General features: G+C 39.2%; 1 protein-coding gene across 3 annotated transcripts in view; it reads left to right on the top strand.

Annotated features, from left to right (window-relative positions):
- The window catches only part of Kcnab1 (potassium voltage-gated channel subfamily A regulatory beta subunit 1), a 444,167-nt gene that overhangs the window by 135,569 nt on the left and 290,622 nt on the right, over positions 1-17,976 (top strand). Inside the window, exon 1 of one of the 3 annotated variants that reach the window (XM_087186405.1) lies at positions 15,155-15,475. The exons of the other annotated variants lie outside the window; for them this stretch is intronic. The gene's annotated coding sequence lies outside the window, so the exon portion shown is untranslated. Of the gene's footprint in view, positions 1-15,154; positions 15,476-17,976 lie in introns of those variants that run through there. 3 annotated transcript variants of the gene reach the window in all.

The following is a 17,976-nucleotide window of genomic DNA, read 5'->3' on the forward strand; positions in this document are numbered from 1 at the left end:
GTTGCAACTATTCTGTATTCTTCTTCTTCTTTTTTTTTTTAAATCAGCCCAGAGAAAGGCATTTTGCAGCACAGAAAAGAATAAAATTGTACATTCTCTCTTAACTAGGCTACTTGTCCATACTGAATTAAAATTGATTGATTATTTTAATTAACATCAGGCAAAAGGAACTTGTAATATTTACAAAATGTTTACATTCTCTTCTTAAAGGGAAACATTGTATTTTCTGATTTCTGCAGGACTAAAGAATTACCGAGCCAGTTTGATGAATAAATATAAACACAATAGGGAGGTATCTTTGGATATGTAGTTGTATTTGAATCTTCTAGAATTACCCCTAGTAGAAGGACATTCAGATGATTAAATTGTCTCAATGGGCCACCAGCACTCCATCTAATGCAGTCATGGAGAATTTGCATTGTATATTTGTACTTGAAGTCAGGAGGTAGCGGTGGAGCCTGGGTGAGACAGCCAAAACCAAGTGCCACCAAAAGTTAGCATAAGCAGTCAAACAAACCCAGTATGTTGTGTTTAGTCACTCATGTGTACTGTGCCTTATATCACAATGTATTTGGGTGATGAAAGGCATCTATCTTAAAAAATCTATTCTTTCTTAGTGGGTTCTCTGAAGGCTGTGTTTGTGAGACCATTGTGTTGAATTTATTGAACTTGGTCAAGAAGAAACAGGAGAGGTGATGAAGGTGGCAAACATTTATGAATAATTGATATCAATTTTTTCTTTATTCTGCAGCCTTTTGTTTCAGCCTATCTGCAAGGCTGATTCAGAGCTTGAGAGCTACATTTTTGTAAACTCAAGTAGGAAGGAGCTCTTTTAGTTATCTGTTGATCCATAAGAAATCATCCCAAAATTTGGTGGTTTAAAGCAGCCAGCATTTTTTATTGCTCCTGAGTTTATAACTGACTGGGAGAAATGTGTATGGGCTTGACCAGGCCAGCTGATCTTGCCTGGACTAGGTCCTATGTCTGTGGTCAGCTGGCAGATTGTCTGAGGACTGCTTGGTTCAGAATGGCTCTCACCCTCTATGATTGCTCACGGTTCACATAGCTAACCTGGACTTGTTAACATAGTGAAGTTGTGCAAAGCCTCATGAGGACTAGCTTGGGAACCAGCGCACCATTACCTCTGTGGCATTCTGTTGGCCAAAGTGAGTCACAGAGCTAATCCATATTCAAGGCTGATCTTGATGGCCAAGAGAAAAATCCTAACAAAGTAACACAATCTATATTTTCATGTGCTATTTTCGGTACCTGGTAGGCATTTTTCTCTTACATACCTGGAAAACTCTTGTTCATCTTTCATGTCCTAATTTAACCACCACCACCTCTGGGAATCTGCTGTGGCCTTTCCTCAAGCAGACTGAGCCATATTCCCCACTGTATTGCTGCTGATACCTCTCTCCACTCATAGCTGTCTGTTCCTTGAGGACAAGGACTATTTCCAACTATCTTATTTCTCCAGTTTCTTGCATAGTACTTGGCCCGGTGAATATTTTATGAATAAATGAGTTGATAGTCATTTCTCCAGTTTTTTATCTGTCCTCTTCACATTGTCTTGATACTATCATCTTAAGAAGATGACCCCCCCATTAACCTCCATTGAATATATTAACAAATTTACATTATTTGACAGGTTGCAATCAAGGGAACAACGATACACTATTCCTCTATGTTTGGCAGTGAGAGTTCCAAGCATTTTTGAAGTTGACTAATTGCACTGTCACATTTTTGCTTTAATTGTTCTGTCTGGGATAGTTTCTTTCTACTGTATGTCTCTTTTTTGAGACCGACAGTTTTAAGTGGCCAGGGTCTTAGCATTTTTAAGCACAGAAATGCTTATAGTCAATTGTTCCAATCTCTGTGGTAGTTTTACAAGATTCAGCTCTTGAAAGCACTTTTCTTTAACTAGCAATTTGGTGCTGTGGGAAGTTGTTAGGTAGTTCTAGGGACCCATGATGAGATGCCTTTTTGTAGCAAATACGTCTATTTCTCAGCATTTGCCCCTTGTTCATATTTTTGCTTAAGGGTATAGGCATTGTAGAATGACTGCCAATCTTTCAGAATCCCTGGGGTTGAGAGACCAGAGATAACATCTAATTTGATATAATTTTACAGGACTGACATTTTATGGAAGTTACCGAGGCAAAGTAACATATCCAATCACACAAAGACATTATGATTTTAGGAAAAGGATTTGTGCAGCTAGAATACTTTAGAAACATTCCAGAGAACCAGGCTGCTGAGCCAGATGCCTCTTTTCTTGTTTAAGCCAGGTAAAGTACCATGTGATAAGTTTGCCCTTCACAAAGATTTCTCCTCTTCTGACCAGCTCTCAGGTGGCCAAGTTTGGAGAGAGCATTCTTTGACTGGACTAGGAGTCCATGTACCTCTCTGAGGTCCACTTGGATCCCAATCATCTGGTTAAATGCAGATTACTGGGCACTATCCAAGACCTCATAGATTCTTGGAGACTTGTGTCAGAAATCTGTATTTTTAATGTTATAATAAAATATATATAAAAAGGAAGGTGTGTTACTTATATACATTAACTATATTATATATTCTATATGCAACTTAAGGCAATTCTGTCAATGTGGCCCAGGCAAGTCAGAAAGCTGTACACCGTAAGTCCAAAATACAATATAATATTAGGTAGCAACAAATGCTATGGAGAAAATTTTCAAATTAACAGGAGAGATGATGGGAAGGGTACTATTTGGATAGATTAATTACTGGAGATATCCAGGCTACAGAGCTAGATGTATAAGCAGCAACTTGGCCATGTGAAGATCTATGATAAGAGGGAATAGGTAAACGCAGATGACATAATCAGGAATGAGCTACAAAGAGGAGAAAGACATTGCTGAAAACCATCCAATTGCCTATCAATTTAGAATAAAATCCAAATTCCTCACCATGCTGTATAACTCCTTATATGGCATGTAATCCCTATCCAGTGATAAAATTAATCACATGGATATACATGGTTGTGTGTCTGGTGAGGGTCTTGGAGAAATGTAAACTTTAGCTCACACATTTTTGAGAAAATATGGTTCAGTAAGATCTTAGTAAGATGAGGAGAAAATTGACCACTGGGTTTGGCAAGATGAAGATCACTGATGACCTTGACAAAAGCTCTTTGAGTGAGTAAGGGAAATTAATAAGCATTAGTGGTGATGTTTACAGGACTTCTATGAGTGAATGGTGTGCTGGTTAGAAGGTTATGGAGTCTGGGAAGTCTTTTTTCTTTTTAAACTGGAAGCTCTTTAGCATATTTAAACGTTATTATGATTTAATAAATTTTGAAGTAGAACCTGACAAAGTAAGAGAAAGGCAAGAAAGACCACAGCTGGGAATCCTGAGGCAGGAGTCCCCTTCCAACCAGTCCGCAGAAACTTCCCAAGTCTCCACTGTGTGCATCCACTAGCCAACCAGCCCTGCTGTGAGTTAACCTCAGCGCATTCATGGCTCACATCTACTTCTTGACTGTACTCTACAACGTATGCACTTTTTCTGTTCAATGCATTTGATACAGACCGCAATGGAGCTGTGAGTTGTGAGGACTTCATTAAGGGTCTTTCCATTTTGCTTCGGGGGACTGCACAAGAAAAACTCAACTGGGCATTTAACTTGTATGACATAAATAAAGATGGCTACATCACTAAAGAAGAAATGCTGGATATAATGAAAGCAATATATGATATGATGGGTAAATGCACATATCCCATCCTCAAAGAAGATGCTCCCAGGCAACATGTTGAGACATTTTTCCAGAAAATGGACAAAAATAAAGATGGGCTTGTTATCATAGATGAGTTCATTGAAAGTTGCCAAAAAGATGAAAACATTATGCACTCCATGCAGCTTTTAGAAAATGTGATTTAACTTGTCAAATAGATCCTCAATCAACAGACAAATGTGAACTAGTCTACCACACTTAAAGTTGTAGCTACCACTTTTAGCTTAGATTGCTCAGCTTTATACTGAGGCATATTATCCAAACAAGCTTTGTTTTAATATAAAACAATCCCTAGAAGATTTGAGTTTTCCAGCTATAATTTGCATCATTTTCATAATGGCATTGCGTTCATGAGATGTTCTAATTCATTTCATACTCTGTGACTATACAAAAGTAATAGAGTCTGCCATATAGTTTTGATTCTTTAGTCATGGAATTATTGAGGCTTTCACACATTAGTGATTTTAAAATATCAGTGTTTTTTGCTATTCATTTGTATGTATTCAGTCCTAGGATTTTAAATAGTTTTCTAAAATACATTTGTATTTAATTTCCAGAAATTAATTTCATTTACTTACATTTATATAACATTAAAAAAATAAGATTACAATTAAAAACCAAAACCACATAATTCAATTTCTATAGATTTCCCACTTTCTGTTAAAGACATTAATTTATCTGGCATTTTTAATAACAAATTAGTTTACTACCAGAGGTCAGCGTATGCCTAATAAAATTTATTTTAGTAAGCATTTCCTAATTTTCTGTTTAACATATTACAGCAAAGACCTACAAAATATGTATGTTTTCGGTTTGTTTAATCTTACAGGTGGACTGTATCTAGTATGCCATTAAGTGAAAGTTCAGAATAAGGATGTTTACAGACATAGGCAAAAGGTCAGGATATCTGTCCTCCCATACACAGTAATGCTTAGTAAAAAGTAATCCTTAACACCATCAAAGACCAATTCCATCTCCTTTGCCATGACTTCCCAGCAACATGTTTATATTATAAGCGCTATGGGGTCAAAGAAACCTTGATCACCTAAAGCCTACTAGGAACGAACAGCAAGCAGAATCCATTTTGAAAACAACAGTGATTCTATCATATTGACAGCCACTACCAAGAGTTCACAGAAAAAGAATATAAATACTGAACAGCTCATCTGGATTGCATTACAATTTAGCTCAACATAGAACTCCAACTATTCAGATTCTACTTAACGATCTTAAGCCAAAACTGTAAAGTCGCCACAACAGTTCTATAGATACACACATCTTCCCTGCTTGGTAGAAATATCAAAGACCAAGAGGCTGCAGGAGGATGAAATCTTCAATTGTCTTTGCAACAATAAATCAAGTATCTATTCTGGTGTAGAGATAGGATGTTGAACACTGCCCTGCTACCACCAGTGTAGAAATTAAGAGTAGTAGTACAATACATGTACCCTGAAATCCGCCATTGCGTGTTTGTGTAAACTCAATGTGCATGTTTTGTATTTCAAAAAGAAAAATAAAAGCAAAATAATGTGTTTATAACTCTAAAAAATAAGAGAGAGAGAAAGACAAGAATGAAATCTTTGAGAAAGGAAGAGGAGAAAGAATCCAGTGCATCAGGAGAATAGCTAGCCCTAGATACAACAGCAACAGTTCATCGTTTTTAAGAAGAGGAAAAGCAGGTTTAAGGAGTGTGTAAGAGCTGGAGCTAGAACTCAAATCTATTATATCTCAAAGTCTATGTTACAAATTTTCCCAAGGCCAGCTTTGTTCAGGAAAAATGAATTTCATAACTTTCTTCTCCTCTTCCTCTTCCTCTACCACGTGTCCCTCCTCCTCCTTTGTTTCACACCATTGTATACCATATGGTCCTTTGCTCCCAGAACCCATAGTTCTAGCTAGTACCATTTATTCATTCAACATTGTTTTTGTGCACCCACTCTGCAAAATGTAGTGTCCCCAAGTGTATGGTGTAGCATCTGGAGGTAGGGTTCTTATCATCCATGAGAAGTCATTGTATTGCTTATTCCTGAATGCATAGCTCTCAGGTTCTCAGGCAAGTGGTGTGACTGTCTGTTCACATTCATGCGGTTGGGTCCAGGAGGGGGATCTCCTCCATGAATGAGTGGGTTCAAGAGAGGAAGTAGGCAAGGGATTTCTGCCTTCTCAGTTGGATGAGCCACAATGCCCTGGGGATAAGTAAATGATAAATGTCACAGTCAGATCTCTGTCCAGACACAAGCCATCTTCAGATTGATGTTTTCATGTCACGTAACTAGAATGTTCCTTTAATGACTAATTATCTTGCTAAAAATTGACAAATGATTTTATAAATGTGTGAGTGAGCTTAGTTTATTTTTAATATTTTCTTTTATCCACACAGGTTTTTCTTGAGAAGGCTTTATTTCACACCGTTCTTTGATGCATAACTAAGAAGCTAGAAGGTACCCAGAGGGGATCTTTATGAAAAATAGAAACTCATATTGGATGTCCAACTCATTGAAGAGTTTGGATCACTAATTAATACTTACTACGTACCAAGTAAAAACCTGACATTAGGAGACATGGCCTGAAAAAAGAACATGAATAGTTAGTATGTTCATAAATACAAATTTAAATAGGATTGTGTGAGGTACAGGCTTTGAGTAATTTCTATGGTAAAATATATTCTGAGTTCTAAACAAGAATCTTAAGCCAAAATCCTGGAATACAAATCACTTGAAATTTAAGTATGCTTAATTGCTTTATTATCCTCAATATCTGAGATAATGAGAAGAAATATATGAAGGATCAGGGTGGGGCAAAGGGATAATATGGATCAGGCAGACTAATACCAGGGCTAAACTCAGTACACACAAGTGTGTGACAAAAATTTCTAACAGTACAGAAATTGTATGGAATATTTGAATATGTGTTATAAAACTAGAAGTGTACCTGAAGCTGGATAGAGTAGCTGTCAAGGTTCCAGGAGACTTTATGACTTTAGCTCATCTGTTCACATTTCTGGGTCTGAGGCTGGAAAGAGTGTTCATTCCCATGAATGGGGTGGTATTAGGGTATGATGTAGGGAGGGGATTTCTTCCCACTTAGTGTGTAGATTTTGCTAACTGAAAAATCTATTCATGTGCTCTAAACTATTAATATACAGTCAAATAGCCTGAGAATGCCCAGAATTCCACAGGGTTTCAGACAGTGCCTGAGAAAGAAGCCATGACTTTCAGTCTTAACCAATCTTGCCCCTCTGTCCCTGCCCAATCTGGTGACAATTCTAGTTTCCTCATTGCTGGTGAGCTGGGGGCTTTTTCTTGGGCTGTGGTAAACCCCAGGAAATGGAAAGGTTTTCTGTGTTGGGCATGGCAGGTAAGAAGCACCTCACTTTCCCTAACAGGTCATGGTTGGACCATAGAGCCAAAGATACAGAGCCTGGGATGTGGCTCTGGCATCTTCTATGTGGAAACAATATGTCCAGACATTGAACGATACACATGTGGATCTATTCCCTGATATAAATTTCATGTCCTTCATATAGGAAGAAAAGGGGCAAAGGGGAAGGGGAAGTGGGAGGGGTAGGGGAAAAGAAAGAAGGTAATGGAATTAATATGAGAAAAATGAAAAAAAGGAAACAAAGTCTTTGTAAATAGGGAGGGATGGAGGGGTTGAAGGGAGAGCAGAGGAAGGGGGGAAAAATAAGAACCAAGAGAGTATGTAAAGGTGAAAATTTCCAATGATGAATGTCATTATATTGTACACCTAAAATGCACCAATGAAAGGATATGCAAAAAAAGTTTCATGTCCTTCATACTGTAACTGAATCACTTCATAGAAAGTGGTGTCTTTTTAAAAAAAACTTCTTATCAGTGTTTTCTCCCCCTGTTTGCCTGTTGGGTACAAAGTAGAGCAATACTGTGTGCATTTGATAAACCAAGACTTTTATTCTCTTGGAGTTTTGAATTTGACCTAAGTCTATAGGAGAAAGGCACAGCTAATGAATTTATCTTTGACAGCATTCTATTTGAAGCAGGTTATATCTTTTTGTTAAAAGACAGTATTAGCATGCTATGCAATATATTTCCTCTTCCTTCAACATACAGAGTTACTGAGCTGCCTCCAAAGTAACTGTTCTCCAGAACTTGCAAGTAAACTAGAAGTGCCTTGGTTCACTCCAAATGAGGGAAAAACATCCGGGGTTCTGGTGATAAGCTGGCTGTGGGAAGCCGAGTGCCTAAAATGTGTTACTTATAATGCTCTCCTGCCTAATCCCCCAAGCACTCAGGGAAGACTCAGTGCCAGAGTTTGCTTGGGGGCTTATCCTAGAAGAGAATCAACAGATTTTCCACACACATCATTTTCATATCAGGTATACTGGGCTATCTAAATAAGTAACCTCGCCCTTCAGCAATGTCACTACTATATACAGTTAAATGACCCTTGGCATTTCTTCCTAACATGGCCTGTAATTAAACCCCTCACTAATGAGAATCAAAACTGTGCTGGGAGCAATGCTTATTTTATGAGGAGTATCTAAGAAAAGACCAAATTAACAGGATTATTTAGGGGTTTGGAGTTCTCATAGGGCAGTAATATTTGGCCTAATGCATAATGTAATTGTAATTAAATGTTGCACATACACAGTAGACACAAAAGGCAGGGTGGTTTTACAAAATTTGCCAATTTAAAGGAGCAGTTCAAGCTGAGCAGTCCATTTTTCTGTTTTTCTTTTTTAACCATGCTATCTCAGAGAATAGGGGTATTTCTCCATGGAATGAGAGAATCAGTTGTGTGGCTGACTACAAATGCTTTCTCAGGGGGTCCTTGCCCTTGGAAACTATCTTCTTACTATAGGGTCTTTTGGGCTGCAGGACTCATGAGCCTTTGGTCTTCTCTGGCATCAGCTCTGCCTCCATTCTAGTCCCAAGCCTGTTAGGAACAGTGAGGGTGAATGTTCTTATCCAAGTAAGCAAGAAGTCAAAATGGATGTAGACCACAAAAGATTGGCTCTATGTGAAGACAGGTTTTAAGGGCCTTCAATCTATTATGGTGTAGATCTAGATGCCCCTGAAAACTTTCATGCACTCAGATGTGGACTTTAGGAAGGTGATTGGATCATGAGGGTGCTGTACTCATCAGTGGATTCATCCACTAATCAGTTCTGTAGCTGAATGTGCTGTTAGGAGGTAGCTCTTGGTTCAAGGTGTGTCACAGGGGTGTGACCTAGAAGGGTACATCTCCCTTCCTGGCTCTTCCCTTTTCTCTCTGCTTCCGAGCCACCATGATATGAGCAGCTTTCCTCCATCAGATTCTTCCACCATGTCTTTCCTGCTTTGAAGCCAACCTACTATGGACAGAAAATGTGAGCCAAAATAAACCCTCTTCCTGAAAATTTCAGGTGTTGGGTATTGTGTACCAGTGAGAGCAACTAAGACAATCCATTCATCAGCCACATCCATCCTTTTTTCTCCTTAACAAAACCCCAATTTTGTTCCCTTTCTTTCAAGAGCTCTATTCTTAAGGGGAGGCTCAGCTTCTTCTCAGTACTTGAGTGAACCTTGGTTCATCTATGCCACATTGTCCATGTGTGGACCAGCAGTATCCAGTATCTAAGTGGACACCTTTAGAAATGCAAATTATTAGGCTCCACCTCAGATGTATTATGTCAGGAACTCAGGATGGTGACCAGTCATGTGCTTTAACAGGCCTTTTAGGTGATTCTGATGCCCACTCAAATTTAAGTACCTCTTGACTAAGCCAAAGGTAAAAGCTCATGCCCTCAGCCATGAAATTAGCCTAGGAGGGGGAATGTGATATATTTCTGGTCAATGAGATGTGAAGGGAAGCTTAGATTTCTTAAAAAGAAACACAGGCAGGGCCGGGGATTTAGCTCAGTGGTGCCACTGCCTTCTGCGCAAGTGTAAGGACCTGAGTTCGATCCCTGGTACCAAAAAAAAGAAACACAGGCAAATATGTTCTTCTATATTCTTGCCTCTGGGAGTTGTATAAAGATCCAATGTCTTCTGCAGTCAGAGAATTTAAAATTTTTATGTAACAAAAGGTGTTTATAAAGAAGATTGGCAAATAGTTGTCATTATGTCTTTGAAAAACATACAATGTTAAAAAAATAAATAGCAGGAAGGGGATAAACATAGTTTACGTGAATAATTTGGAATATCCCGGCCAAGGGAGACTTTATCCTGCTTCCTGCCCTCAGCAGGACCATGCCTGAGTCAGGCCAGCACTGGACAATGGAGCGTCCCTCAGGGTCAGGCCCTGGCCATTTGCTTCATGCAGACCCCTTCTCAAAGGCTCTCTCTCTTTTCCCAGGATGGCAGGGTATGTTTGGTTTTCACTGGGCTCACCATGTTAAGGCAAAGAGAGTCCCCTGAGTTGCACTAGCAGCTACTCAATGGCCACTTCTTAGAAATAGAGTAGTATTTTGTGGAGCCTGGTTACTTCTCCTTGAGGTTTATTTTTAGTGCTCACCAGGCTTTGGGGATATCTCACTATCAGCTCTGTGGAAGGGCATCTAAGTATGTGATATTCAGTCACAAGGCTCACCATTGAAAATATGACCTTTCATTTGATTCTGTTTTCTTAACTGAACCCTAATGCTGATGAAGTGTTACTTGCTAAGAGCATGGCTAGGGACTATGGCTTCCTTCCCATCTCAGTCAGACTTAACTTTGTAACAGTGGTCTGATTTCACTGCCTTTCCATCCTCTGGTCTTCTGTAACAGCAAAAATCTAAAAGCATTTTCTGATTTGGCCTTTGAGGTTAGGTAACACGTCCTATAGAGCCAACAGACTGATTTTTTTCTTCTCATTTTCAATACCAATCCCCAATAAAGAGGAAAGTACAGTGAGCTTTGTTACAGTGGCTGAACATAGAGATTAATTAGCAGGTTCACACTCCTTTTTCCTCCAAGTTGACTAAATGGGTAATATGGGGGGGGAGCTTTCTGCACTGTCATAATTTATGGAGCATTTAGCCCATTAGTTGGAGGACCTTTTAGCAATGTGGCCTATCTGTCCCTCTGTGCCTATTTATAGGAGTCTTTATTCCAACAAACCACTTTCATTCTATCCCCTTCATCTGAAATTGTTGGTATTAAACTATTTCCATTATCTATAAGGGTGCTATGAGTCAGATCTTATTTACAGTTTGAGACCATTTATATTGTTAGGATGGAGTGATTTAATGTGGCACATTGTGGATGAATGCACTCCAGATATTACCGTCATGGAAACAAATTGGGCACAGATTCATGGTCTACAACAGAACTGCTATAGGCCATGGCATTCAGTACAAAATGACAACAAACACATATAACATTCATTCCAAGTAGACATAGACCCATCAGAGTCCCCTTTGCCTCCTTAGTCTAGTAACCTAGCATTTAAGATTCTCCATGCCTTGACTCAAAGCCTCTCTCCTGCTCTATCTTTGTCCTTATATGCCCAATACCCCATGCAACTGTCCCATACTGCCTGGTATGGTCTGGGTATGCCCAGTGCTTCTTGCAAAGGCTTTTCTTCATGTTCTAATTTGAAATGTCCTTGTCTTACCTAACAATGGATTCCTGTATTTTCTAACAATATTCTGTTCATTTCTCAAGGTCTAAAGCACAGGTGTCTCTAATTTCCTCTTGGAATGAAAACTCCTGGCCACTCCCCTCTCAGATTACCTGAACCCTTTCCTATACTGTTTTGTGCACCAGGATGCTGCCCTGTGCTTTTTCAGCCTGTGACTGTCAGTAGGGTCAGTCAATTGGCAGGATATTGAAAGGCAGTTGGGAGGGAAGAGGAATATTTATTCTCTAAGTTCCTTTCTTTTGGGCTGGCTGTATCCTTCTATGGAAGGTCATAATTTCTGTCAGGTGGTCCTAACTACAGAGCCCTCTCTGTGAAGATTTTGGTAACTGTTCCTCCAAATTACATCTTCAGGCTGATGGGTGGGATATACCTAGCTGCTAGTAGGCCTGAGCAATTGAGCTTCCCATTGTGGTTAGAAGTACCTATACTTCCCTTCAGGAACACTCCTACTATAACCATGTTAATAGTCTCCACATTCAACTCTCCTCAGATGACTCACTCCTGCTAGGACTTGATTGAATCACTGTATTGTATCAAACACACCTAGGTCTCCAAGATTTGATGTCTATCTTATTAAAAAACTAGTGCTTGGGCTGGGGATTTAGCTCAGTGGTTTCACCGCCTGGTGTGCAAGCGCAAGGACCTGAGTTCAATCCCCGGTACTCCCCCCCCAAAAAAACAAAATAAAACTAGTGCTCAAAACCTCAGTGAGACAAGATAGGAAGTGAGGGGAGGAACATATGCACAAGGCTTGCTGTTTGGCATCCTTTTTTGTAAATCAACCCTTACCAATAAATCAATCAACCAATCAATCTGAACATGACTACAAATTCAAACAAACCAATTGAAAGAGAATTTTAAAATAAGAACATAAACTTGGGAAAAGACCTAGAAAATTATCTGAGGAGAGATCTGGAATGGTTTGCCCATTCCATTCCTAGAGCCCCATTCTGAAGCCAGCTTCCACATCTGCAACATCTTTTTTTGTGAAACAGAAGTATAAAGCAGATTCCCTTCTGTAGGTGCAAAACTTTCCCTTGTCACAGTGGCGAATCCTCACTAAAGTGAGCACAATGGTTCTTTGTATTGCCACGATCTAAAGGAATTGGATTTGGATTGGTGCCTGACGCAAAGATAGTTGTCACAGTTGGCAATCACGGTGGTAGAGGATGAGAAGATTACTCAAGATGAGACTTGGTCTGAACACTGAGAGGACCAGAGGGACCGTGTCCACGGGAGACAGTGAGAGTCTCCCAGGAGCAGCCCCGAAGCCCAGAACTCTCTGGCTTTTAATTAGAATATCAATGTAAGATAAAAAACAGAAGAAAAGCAGTTTGGGCAAGGAGAAAAGCAGTTTGTCTCAAGGCTGGGCAGTTTGTCAGGAGAGGAGAAGAGCAATGTCCAGACATAATGTAACTTACTAATCAAAACATCTTGTTATTTTCCCATATGCCTTTGCCCCACAGTTTCCTTCACAGTTTAACCATTCACTCCTCACAGAGCCTACATGCTTTTGCCCTGCAGTTTAACCATCCATTCCTCAGCCAAGTCTCCCACTGGTTGTGACTGTTAACCATGCTTTATTAACTTGAGTGGATTAAGAAATGCCCAGGGGATTAGTAGAGCACACTTCTGGGAATGTCTGGGTGGGTTGTGGATGGGGTGACCTTGGGTACCATATATGATCTCTTGCTCCTTCCCCTATGACCCTGTTCCCCTGCTCTGCTTTGTGGCCTCCATGAACTAAGCAGCCTCACTCCACCATACTCTTCTGCCATGATGTTTCTGCCTTGGTGTCAGCAGATCATGGACTGAATCCCCTGAAACTATAAGCAAAATTTAACCTATTCTTTAAGTTGTGGGTGTCAGGTATTATGTCCAGTGACAGGAAAGCTGATTAATATAATGGTCTTCCATAGCCAAATGTGAGAGCCACAGTCTACTGGAAGGCATCACATGGAGAGAATAGTCAGATTCTTTCTCTTGGGGAATTTGAATAGCAGGTGTACAATTACTTGGTCTATACTCCCAAAATTAGTTGGTCAAACTCTCAGTGAGTCACTGTTGCATCAAAATAGCAAAGAGCAGTCACCATCTATGGAGGGAGGCTACCAAAAGACTGGGTCGCTAGAGCATCTGGTCACCTTAATGATTTCCGTTCATACTCAAGCAGGTCCTTTCCTTACAATAGCTCTAGCTGGCTTTAAGGTTAATTAGCTTCAATTCCAGAAGAGTGAGAATCTTTTTTTTCAATAAAATTCCCAGGATTGAGTGTTGGATAAGTAGGGGTCACATGGTCATTTCAAACCAATCTCTGTGACCTGGAAAATGAAATACTTTCATTGACTGGACTGGGTCACATGCAGATGCCAGGAGCCTGGAAGTGAGATCTTTCCCATTTGAACCATAGAATGCTATTTTCAGAAGGGAGAAGTCTGAACAGTCCAAAAAGAGCAGATCCATGTTACGTTAGCATGTTTTAGCTTCTTACTACTGGAAAGGGCCCAGCTACGATGATTGCCACTCAAAGAAGCAAATCTTCCATAAAGAATCTTATATTATGTATAGCCATCTAGTCCTGAGGCCTCAATTTGAATGCTCCCAGTGACTGACTGCAAGCTTACTACAGTTCCATGTAGGCAAGCTGTTGTGTTGTCGAGCCGCCTACATCACCAGCAGGACCTTTCTTATTATGCACCAACCTGTGTGCTTCCAGTTCTCCTTGGTCTGCTTTTGTCCCATGTAACTGCACTCCCAAATGTCCTCCCTCCTCCACATGACAGCCTTTGGAATTCCAGAAGACAGATAACAATTATAAATGATTACAGGGAAATTAAAATCAGTCAATCATTTGCTGGAAGGAAAGTATTTTTTTTCATTTACCTATGTGTAATGTTAAATAACTCACTCCTACTCAATTAAAAGAAAAAGCCCCAAGCCAAAAGCATTAGGAATCCATGCATCCTTGCTCTCCTTCCTCCACCCAGAAGCTTTTTATAACAAACAACCATATTGCTATAAATAATGTGCTGTGGGGCTATGTGAGGGAGCACTGGGCCTAAATAATGGCATTCGATGTGGAACGGCAAATCCCCCTCTGCATGGGGAACATAACAGATAATCCAGTCTGACTAGTAGGGAAGGGAATGGCTTTGCTTCTGATTGCTTTTTGTTTAATGATATCTCACTTTAAAGTGTCACTTACGGTGTTACAAATGAGTTCACTGATCAGTAAGCAAAACTAGACACCCCTGGGTTTAACCCAGACAGCACTATTGGGATCCACTGACTCAGTGGGCTGTAGAAGCAGCACCATTGCAACCCGGCAGCTAGGCATCTGGCTGACGTTCAAAGTGAGAAGATCCCAGTGACAACAGGCCAGTGTCCCTGACATTATCTCTGGGTACCTTGTCCATCTATCTAAACTTCCTAATCTTATAAAGTGAGACCTCCTTGAAGCCCAGAAAGGCTGACTTCTGGGGGTATGGCATGCTTTCCTGGCTGCTCAGCCTGAAGTCAAAGTCATATTAATCCCTCAGGTCACTGGAGCTTTCCACAGCCTTCATTAAATGTCCAACAATGTGCGGCAAAAAAAGAGTTTTGTTGTTGTTGCTGTTTGTTATTGTGACTAACCTCATATTGCAATAAAGCCCCTAGTTCTCCTAGTTCTGCCAAGGGCAGGAAAAAACAAATGCTCCAATATTTGATGCTCAAAGAAAACTCATCCATTACCAAACAGGAGCTCTGGGTAAATATTTATCTAGTTCAGTCCCTCTCAGAGCTGATTTTTGTGTTGTCTCCCCTGGTTGTTTTTGCCCTCCTCTGAGCTGTTCCTTGCCTGCCTGGTGCTGTGTATCTCCATGTCCTACCTGGTCTTGGGGACATTCTGCTGTACTCAGTATCTCTAACTGCAAGCCTCTCACTTCCTCTGTGCTATGTCACCTCTGTGATGCCGTCGAGGCCCTATTGATCCATGGCTGCTCTATCATCCATTCCATAACAGAGGTGACCGGAAAGCTGTCACTTCAGTCGTCTGCAGCCATTGCTGTGCTGTCGTCCTGGCACCCTGTCCCAGAGCCTGCATCCTGGCCTGTGTGGCCCTTCTCTGGATACTCCTGGACTCTGTCAGCCTAAGTAAGTGTTCTAGGTCATGTGTGATGGAGAATACGCGGGCCCTTCTGGAGGATCCCCACAGCAACTGAACCCATTTTTCTTTCTGATTTGTCTTGGAGCTCCTTCCGGGCTTCCCACTCCCCTGACCTCTGGCTCCTATGGCTTGTAGTAAAGGCTATGTCCAGACCTCTGTGCTCAGTCACCTCTATGATGATTTGTAAGGGAAGTCCAGGGGCTTAAAAAGCAGACCTCTCTCAGCAAAGTCATGTTTTATTTTCTTGTGTGTTTTTAACAGCGTTATTGAAATATAATTCATATACCATAAAATTCACCCAGAATAAATGTACAATTTAGTGATTTTAGTAAATTTATATAATTATACAACCATCAACACAATTCAGTTTTATAACATGCCCATAACCTCAACAAAGTTCCCTCATGTCTGTTTGCTGTTAATCCTTGTTCCTACTCCCAGCCCCAGGCAATCATTAATTTGTTTTCTGTCTTTATAAATATGTCTTTTCTAGACATGTCATAAAAAATAAAATTACAGTCATGCATGTGATGCTTAATGCCTGAGATACATTCTGAGAAATGCATTGTTGATTTTGTCATTGTGTGGATACCATAAAACGTACTGACACAAACCTGTATTGTATGACTCACTCACCATAGCCTCTTGATGCAATCAAGACAAGGAGTGAATGTGAGATGTGTAGCAACGCTACTGGTGTAAGTTAATTACTGTTTTACAGATTACTGTTTCTTCTCGTAAGTAGAAGGAGGGTACTCTAAAATGATGATTAAAAGTATCCTGTAGTAAATACTATGCAAGTATCAGTTGTTTATGATCATTATCTGGTGAATATTTAAATATAAAACTTATAACAGTGAAAGACACATTTCTAAGAACAATGCAATAAATATGTTCAAGCATGGGGAAATACTTTGAATATTTTGAGGGAGATTAATGGCACTGTGTCATTTACTGCAATAAATGTTTTATTTAGCCATTCACCATATTTTTCCATCACACTTCGTATGTGATTGGCAGCAAATATGTTTGTATATACTAGCATCACCAAAAACATGTGAGTCCCATTGTGCTATAATGTTGTACAGCTATGATGTCACCAGGTAATAGAAATTTTTCAGCTCCATTAAAATATTATGGCACCATCATTGTATATGTGGCTCATCACTCTATTTGGTCCATCACTACATAATAGGTAGTCTGTTTTTTGTTTAGCTTCTTTAACCTAGCATAGTATTTAGGATAATTCATGTTGCATGTTTCAACAGTTCATTCCTTTTTATACTTGAATAAAATTCCATAAATATAACATATTTTGTTTAACAATTTATCATTTGATAGAAACGTTGAATAATTTTTTGAGTTTTGGTTATTGTAAATAACGCTGTTATGAACATTCAAGTACTGTATATATTTTACATGGACATATGCTCTCATACCTAGAAGTGAAATCCATTGGTCATATAATATATTTTTCTACATTTTTAAAGAAATTGCCCAACTGTTTTCCATAGTAGCCATACTATTTTATGTGATAGTGAGCATGAGGTTCCCAGTTTATCCACATCTTAACTCATGGTGTTATTGTTCTATTATAGGCATGCTAGTGAGTATGTAGGGGTGTCTCATTGTGGTTTTAATTTGTATTTCCTTAATGACTAATGAGCTTGAGTTTCTTTTTATGTACTTATTAGCCATTCTTCTATTCTCTTTAGTAAAATCTATTAAAAAGTTTCAATTATTTTTTTCAGTTGGGGTGTATATCTTCCTTTTATTGAGTTATTAGTGTTCTTTAAAGAGGGTTACAGGCCTTTATCACATATATAATTCCAAATTTCTAAATTAGTCTATGATTTATCATTTTATTTACTCACTGATATATTTTTAAGTAAAAGAGTTATTTTTAAGAAGTTCAATTTACCATTTTCTCCCTTTATGGATTGTTCTTTTGGTGTCAGAGTTGTGTCAAACCCATGATCCCAAAGATTTCTCTTGCTTTCTTTTTAGATGTTTTAGAGTTTTGACTGTTAAATTTAGGTCTAATCCTGGCATGGTGGCACACACCTGTAATCCCAGAACTTGGGAGGCTAAGAATAATCAAGGCAAACCTGGAATACATAAAAAGAACTTGTCTTCAAAATTAGGTCATGATTATGATTTTATTTTCGTGTGGGGTTTGAGGTGAGGGCCTAAGTTATTATTATAATTATTTTACATGTGAACATCCAATTGTCCCAGTACTGTTTTGGACAGACTGTCCTCAATTGAATTGTCTTGGCATCCTTGTCAAAATTAATTTATGGTCTTATAAGTGTAAGGACTTATTTCTGAACTGTTAAGTTCTCTTTCATTAATCTGAAGCTTATTATTGGCCAATACTACATTCTGTTGATTCATGTAGAATTGTAGTAAGTTTTTGAAAATAGGCAGTATATGTCTCCTAACTTTATTTTTTTTTTTCAAAATTATTTTGACTATTTAAATTCTT

Source organism: Heterocephalus glaber, unplaced genomic scaffold (assembly GCF_053883595.1).
Source record: "Heterocephalus glaber isolate CG9 unplaced genomic scaffold, H.glaber_assembly_v1.0 deba00001504, whole genome shotgun sequence".
In the NCBI taxonomy this organism is placed as follows: Eukaryota; Metazoa; Chordata; class Mammalia; order Rodentia; family Bathyergidae; genus Heterocephalus; species Heterocephalus glaber.